The sequence below is a fragment of the Pelodiscus sinensis genome, chromosome 33 (assembly GCF_049634645.1).
Source record: "Pelodiscus sinensis isolate JC-2024 chromosome 33, ASM4963464v1, whole genome shotgun sequence".
In the NCBI taxonomy this organism is placed as follows: Eukaryota; Metazoa; Chordata; order Testudines; family Trionychidae; genus Pelodiscus; species Pelodiscus sinensis.
In genome coordinates, this window is record NC_134743.1 from 9,180,921 (window position 1) to 9,188,464 (window position 7,544).

General features: G+C 63.8%; 1 long non-coding RNA gene across 1 annotated transcript; it reads right to left on the reverse strand.

Annotated features, from left to right (window-relative positions):
• Nucleotides 1–2,072: 2,072 nt before the first annotated feature.
• LOC142823366 (uncharacterized) lies at nucleotides 2,073–3,016 on the reverse strand. Its single transcript, XR_012898592.1, has 3 exons — nucleotides 2,899–3,016; nucleotides 2,296–2,363; nucleotides 2,073–2,178 (listed from the first exon to the last, which is right to left on the reverse strand). It is a non-coding gene; the product is annotated as an uncharacterized LOC142823366 (long non-coding RNA).
• Between the last annotated feature and the right edge of the window lie 4,528 nt (nucleotides 3,017–7,544).

The following is a 7,544-nucleotide window of genomic DNA, read 5'->3' on the forward strand; positions in this document are numbered from 1 at the left end:
GACAGTTTCTGTGTTCAGAGCCTCCCCCACCCCCAGGGACGCTCGCAGGGGCAGGAGGGATTCTGCCAGCAGGGACGTGGGGTGGGGGCAGCCTGAGGAAAGGGGCGGGGGACTCCCTGAGGGGATGGGAAAGAGACCCTGGCCCTGCCCCACTCTCCTGATCTGCTCCGGCTGCTCACCATGTATTCCAGGAGCTGATGGGCCTGCCCATGCAGGGCGTGGGCCAGGACCAGCCCGGCCTGGCTGGGGCGCCGCAGGGGGGAGCGGGCAGCGAGCAGAGCCTTGTCCAAAAAGCAGTTCTCCTGCTCTGCTGTGAAGAGCTGCCCAAAGACCTGGAATCAAGAGCACAGGAGGTTTCAGCTGACGGCCCAGAGCCCGGCCCCAACTCCTGGGGCTAAAACAGCTTCCTCCTCCCCCAAACTCCCTTCCAGACCCTGCACCCAGACGCTCTCCTCACCCGGCACCCCAACCCCTGCCCCAGGTCACAGCTTCCTCCTGCCCCCAAGACCCTCCTACCCCCACGAGGGCCCCAGCCAGCCCCACCCCCGACCCCTGCCCTGCCCTGGCAGCGCGTCCTTACCTCTCCCACCCTCACGCTGTTGCTGTGAGCCAGGACCCATCTTTCTTTGTAGTAGTGTCTGCACCACAGGTCCTCTGCCTGGTGGATGTTGAGGCCTGCAAGAGACACAACAGGGTCATTCTGCTGGCAGGTCTGAGCCCTTCCCCTCCCACGGGTCCCTGCAGGCATCCCTGGGCAAATGGAGGGGCACAGGGGGCAGAAGGGGAACACAGAGGGACGCATCCCCCCTTGGGCCAGTCTGGGGGAAAAGGGCTGGGTCCCCTCCCCCCGCCGCCGGCACCCTCAGGGTGTCCCTGGGGCCCAGGTCCCGGCTGGGTTCCTTACCCCTGTGGTGCAGGAGGAGTTGATACAGGCTGTGCACCCCCTCCCGGGCCAGCCGGCTGACGTCTTCGGATGGGTCCGAAATAAAAAGGCCCAGCTGGGCCACGTGGTGACCCATCCTCGGCCAGTCGGCGGAGTTCTGAGGGGAGAGAAGAGGGGGGGTCCCTCAGCATCCTGGGGCTGCACGTCCCATGCAAACGGCCGCCGAGGCGGGTCTGAGCTCGGGGGACGGACAGAGACACCTCCCGGGGCGGGGCGGGGCGGGGCCGGCCTTGCGAGGAGACAACCCAGAGCAATGGCCCCGACTGAAGGGTCACTCCGGGGGTGGAACAAGGGGATCCACTGACGGCCACTCCCCAGTCCCCAGGCCCAGTCCCTCAAGAGCCCCCCTGAAGGGCCCAGGGTCGCCCCTCCCCGGGGAAAGGAGAACGCGGCCCATTCCCGGCCCATTCCCGGCCCTGCCTCTGCCTCCCGGGGACGCTCCCAGCCCCGCGCCCTGCAGCCCCAGACCCCCCGGCTCCGAGGTCACTTACGTCAAACCCCGGGAGGGTGGTGGCGACTCCCAGCAGGGCCGTGGTGCTGCCAAGGGCCCTGGCTCGCTCCTGGGGCAGGCGGGACTCCAGCCACGGGCTCAGGTGCTGGGGGGGAAAGAGGCAGGTCAGGACCCGTAGGGAGGTGCCGGTTCTGGGCAGAGCCTGGGGCTCCTCTCGGACTGTGCCCCCCCCAGCCACTGACACTGCTCCTCTCTCGGCCCCCCCCCGAGGAAGCAGGGACAATGGCCCCGTCCCCCCCACGGGGCTCACCTCCATTATGAGCTGCAGCCGGGCGGTGTCTGGGGACTCGGCGAGGAGGCTTGCCAGTAGGGCCTGGAGGTCGTAGGGAAGGGCCCGGATGAACTGCTGCAAGACAAGGGGGAGCCCTGGGTCAGAGGGGGGTTGGGGGATCCAGGCCACCCGCTGGCTCCGGGGTCCAGCCTAGAGCAGGGTCTGAGCCGCCTCGCAGAGCAGGGGGGAGCCCAGGCTGGGCATGGAAGGGACGGGCCCCCCGGGAGAGCAACGGGAAACCTGGAGGGAAGGATCCAAACCTGCAGCTTCTTCCCTCCCTCTGCCACCCCCCCCCCTCCTCTCTGGAGCTCCAGCCCAGCCCGGGAGCAGGGCCCAGAGGGACGTACCTGCGTGTGGATGGGCTCCTGCTGCCAGTCCCCAGACACTGTCTGTCCCACGGCCGCCGTCAGCAGGGGGCTCAGGAGCTGGGCCCGCAGGGGAGGCTGCAAGGTGCTGGCAGGAGAGAGGGGCAGAGACTGTTAATTCAGCAGCAGGAGACAGAGACTTTCCCACTCCCTGGCCAGGGGATCTGCTCTGGGGGGAGTCGGCGGAGGGGGGGGGGGTCGGTACCTGAGGCTGCAGGCGGCGTTGAGGCAATCGGCCAAGACCAGCGGGGGGGGCGAGTTCTCCATGATCTCCTGTGAGACCAAAGGGGAAAAAGGGGCGTGTGAGGCTGGGGCCCCCAAGAGACGCTCACGCGGCCAGCGCCCCCACCCAGCAGGATCCAACCCCACTGCCTCCCGCTGCCCTGTAGCCCCCCTGCCCGGCACAGGGCCCCTCCCAGCACCCCCCTCCCAAACCGGGACCAGCTCAATCCTTGTCCCCAGGCCGTCTCCTGCCCCTCACTGCCCTGGTGACCAGCCTCTGAACCTCCTCATCCCTGCTCCCCAGGCGCATCCCCAGCAGCCCGCTCGGCTCCCTTCCAGCCCCCCATGGCCCGGGGAGACCCCTCCCTGTCCCGAATCCCCCTTCCTCTCCGGCACCCCAGACCTGCCCCATTTCTGTGTCCCTCCCTCCTCCAGCATCCCCACCCACCCTCCCCATGTCCACCTCCAGCCCTCCTGGCTCCACCCATCCCGTTTCCAGCACCCCCACCCGCTGCCATGGCCCAGGCAGACCCCCGTCCACCCCACGTATCCCCTTCCCTCCTCCCGGCTGCCGCGACTCGCTTACAACGATCCTGGCCATCATGGTGTCCTTGCAGCAGCGCGGCGCCAGGGTGTCCTCGCCCCTTTGGAGGGCGGCGAGGCAGGCGAGGGGGATGGCCAAGAGGAACCGCTGCAGGGCGGCTGGGCTCTGCACCCCAGAGAGAGTCTGTGAGCCTGGGGCCTGCCTGCCCCCCACGGACAGCTGCAGGGCTCAGGCATCCCAGGAGTGGAGGTGGGAGCTGCTGGTTGTCCAAGCACCCACACTCCCCCCCCAACTGCTGCCCCAGGCTTGTGGGGGCCCAGCTGGTGCATGACAAGAGACCCCAGCTTGGGGGGCCCATGTCATGCAGGAGAAGGAGCCTCAGGGGGATCCCCATTGACAAGCCCCTCCCGGAGGGGGGGACGTGCTGGGAAGGGGCCGGACAATCTCGGGTCCCCCCCGTGTGGAGAAGGTTCCTACCGTGTCCCGGGTGTGGAGCTGCTCTTCGATGTCGTAGAAGGCCCCTTCCTCCACCCGGGAGTCCACCCGCTCCTGGCAGAGCTCCGCCGAGGCGCAGGGGGGCTCTGTGCGGGAGGGAAGGGACCAGGGTGACTCCAGCGGCCAGCAGGGGTCACGCGCCCCCATGTCAGGGACCCAGGGCAGGTTGGGCCCCACACGCCCCTCGCAGGGACCCATCCCCCTGCCACCCTCACATCTGCCAACGCCCTCAGCAGAGCCCCACCAGGCACAAGAGAGCCAAGCAGCTCCCGCCCCCATCCATTGCCCTGGCTGCGGGGCAGACACTGGGGCTGCCCCTCCCCCCCCCAGGTACTGGGTGAGCCCCTGGGCCCAGCGTGTTCACGGCCCCTCACCTGGGTCTGAGCGGCTGCGCGAGGTGGCCCGGCTGCAGCTGGAGGCCCAGGCGCTGCTGCTGACGGACCTGGACCCACAGCTGCAGGGGCTGGTGCGGGGAGCGACGGGCTGGCGGCTCCCGGAGACTGGCAGGTCCCCGGGGGCCGGGCAGGGCGATGCCCCCTGGTGGTAATGGGGGCTGGGCTCCCGGGGCAGGTGTTTCTCTCCACAGAGGAGGCCCCGGAGCCACCCTACCCGGCTCCCCCGCTGGGCTGGGTCCCGCCTGCCCAGCCGCCTCTGGAGCCAGGTCCGGGGGGGCCTGGCCGGTGGGCGAGTCGCCCCGAGCTGGTGGGATCCAGCTTCCCCGCCCGCGGGGACGGAGAAGCTGCTCCCCACCGGCCCTGGGGCCATCTTCAGGGCTTTCTTGAACCACAGCCGAAAACGTTTGGCCATGCTGCAAATGAGGGGAGCAAAGGGGAGCTTGGGGCGCAGCCTGATGAACGAAATCCAGGGGTTCCAGCTCCCCAGAGCGACTGCCCCCAGCCCCCAAATGGCCCCTTGCTTATCGGTTCGGTCTTGCACAGGCACTGCAAGGACCTGAGGGTATGTCTACACTACCCCGCTAGTTCGAACTAGGAGGGTAATGTAGGCATACCGCACTTGCAAATGAAGCCCGGGATTTGAATTTCCCGGGCTTCATTTGCATAAGCGGGGAGCCGCCATTTTTAAAACCCCGCTCGTTCGAACCCCGTGCAGCGCGGCTCCACGGGGCACGAACTAGGTAGTTCGAACTAGGCTTCCTAGTTCAAACTACCGTTACTCCTCATTCCACGAGTCTCCTGCCCATCAACAGCCCCTTCTTGGCCAATCAGGGGAGAATCTAAGGTGTGGGGGGTGGAGCGTTCTCCCCAAAGACACCGGCATAGACTTGTTCCAGCCCCACCTCCCCAGTCCCCACAATGGGGGCTGCATCCCCCACCCCACGGCTCCTGCAAACCACCCCCCGTCCTTCAGCTAGTCTGTTGGGTCCCAAGCTGGGGGAGGCAGCAAGGGAAGGTCACAGAGGAGGCAAGAACAGAGCAGAAATGTGGGGGGATGGAGGAAAAGGGAAACCAACCAGGAGAAAGCCCCAGTGGCGCTAAGGACGCAGCCCAGGTGAGGAATCACCTTCTGGCCCTTGACCGAGGGCTGGGCCTGCCTGGAACCCAGCCGGCCCTGGGCGGGATCCAACCCCTGGGGGCTCTTACCTTCGTCACAAAGGTGTCGGGATGTGGAACTCACAGAACGCGAAGGAACCGTGAGGAGGAGACGCACCAGAGCTAAAGCAACCGGGGGTCTCCAAAGTCCCCTGGGCCCGCCCCCCGCTTTTATCAGCCTGAGATGTGGGTCCCTCTGTGAGGTCATCACCTCCCCACCTGCCCTTTGCCTTATATGCTGAGGGCTGCCCAAAGCCCCTGTGAGGTCACCGCCCCCCCCCCCCACCCTGCCAGGCAAATGTCCTGCCTCTGGCCACCCCCCTGGGAAGTTTGAGCCATTACTAGGGGTCCCTCCCCCTCCCTCATAGGCTGCTCCCTGCCCTACACTGCAGGCTTCTTGCACGAGAGCTGTTTCACGCCGGAGTTCTTGCGCAAAAGGTCTCGTGCAAGAGTGCCTCCACCCTGCCATGGGCTTTTGCACAAGAGCGTCCATGGCAGTGTGAACGCTCTCTTGTGCAAGAAAGCTCTGATGGTCATTTTAGCCATAAAAGTGTCTTGCTCAAGAAGCCCCTGGTGCCCGTCCACGCTGCTGGGTGGCGGCATCTCAAGGTCCCTTCCAGCCTGACATTTCTATGATGATCCCGTCACCCTGGTGCCAGGGCTGGGCCAGCCGAGCTGAGCTGTGTGAAACATGGGACGGGGTGAAACACACAGCAGGGGTGAGGGTGAAATACGGGACAGGGTGAAACACACAGGAAGGGGTGAGGGTGAAACACGGGATGGGGTGAAACACACAGGAAGGGGGGGGGGTTGCCTGGGACACACTTTGCACAAAGACGTTTTATGAGATATTTTGTTTCAGATTTTGGAAATTGATGAATGTCAGTTTGGATGGGGAGGGGGGTGTCATTTAATTGCTGTTCTCACACTGTCATTAACCCCATTCCCAGGATGCTGAGTTTCTGCTGGGCAGGGCTACAATAGGATATGTCACCCACAGACACGCACGGACGCACAGCTCACACCTTACCAATTACACTGATGTGTTGTGTGTGGCTGAGCTGGGATCTCGTCACCTGATTGTCGCTGTCCTTGATCTCGTACCCACAGAAGAAATTCCCAGAACTGCCCCTGGACACCACATGCTCATAGTCGTAGGTGGCCTTCTCCTTTGAGCCCGTCTGGACTGAAACCTCCTCCCCGTCCTTGCAGAAGACGATGCGGGTGGCCAGGTGCCAGGAGGACATGAAGCACCTGACCTGCACGGAGTCCCCTGGCCAGGCCAATGTCTGGTTCAGGTAGAGGGTGGGGGCAGGGAGAGCACCTGGGGAGGGGAAGGGGGCAGAGCTGTCAGTGGGGTGTTGCTGGTGCCTGGTGCTGTCAGTGGGGCAGGAGGTAAGTAGAAGAGGGTCTGGGCCGTGTCTCAGATGGAGGCTCTGACCTGACCGGAGGCTTTACCCCAGGGGCTAATGGGCTGTGTACAGGCCTCAGGGCTTGGTCGGGCTGGGTGCCAATGCCTGGTGCTGTGCACTGTGCTAGAGCAGGCCCTGCTGAGGTCACTGACGGATGCAGCTGGGGCAGGACGGCTGGGAGTGAGGCCAAGGGCTGGGAGCTGGTGCTGTGGGAAGGTAAATCCTTGGGTCAGAGCTGGGAGGCAGCAGGACAGGGAGAGGTCAGTTGGGAGGCATCTGCACCCTGCTCAGGCCCTCACCCAGGCCTGCCCCTCTTCCCAACCCATTGCTGTTGGCACCGCATTCAGCAGCGAGCAGCCAAAGGGGTGGTGGCTGGAGTGCCCGGTGGGGGAGAGGTAAAGGCCCTGGGTGCATTGAGGACAGACAGACTGGACTCACCGGGAGCTGAGCAGATCTCCTGGCTGCTGCGGCTCAGCGCTGGGAACAGAAAGGGGACGTGGGGTCAGTGCCAGTCTGGAATCTCCCCTGCGGTGAGATACCAGGGACAGCTTCTGGGGCCTCTGTTCCCCACACTGATTACAGGCTCCATTTTATGCCCTGCCTGTCCCACCAGGAGCACCCCTGCCTGTTCCATGAGGCTGTGCCAGGCACCGTGCAGAGCCCTGACCCCCAGGTTCCCTCCTGAAAAGAGCTGAAGTGACTTGGGCCCAGCCCTATAATGAGTCTGACCCCAAGACCCAGAACCCCTGAATTCTGGGTGAACTCATAACTGGAGCCGAGCCTCGAACCCATCTCAGTGTCTCTGGCCTGTCAGTAACAGGGAACTCTGGAGCCAGATGCTGATAACCCCCTGTGGTGAATAGGAGGAGTTCTGGCCAGTATTTGGTGACTAAAGGGTGAAAGCTATGGGGGTGTTAGCAGGGAGCCAGAAGAGCCAACAACAGAGAGTGTTGAAATTTGAATTGAATAGATCTACCTGCCTGCTGTTCTCTTTGTGTGAGTTTAAGACTGCGTCTACACTACACCCTAAACTAGAAATAAGAAATGCATTTCTTATTTCAATGTTATTTTGAAATAGCTTATTTTGAAATTTGGCGCACCTACATGGTGCCAAATTTTTTTAAATGAAGTGCTATTTTGAGCCATCCCTGATCCCTCGTGCAATGAGGTTTACCAAGATGGCAAAATAGCGCGCCCGTTATTTAAAAAAATATTTTGAAATGACTGGCAG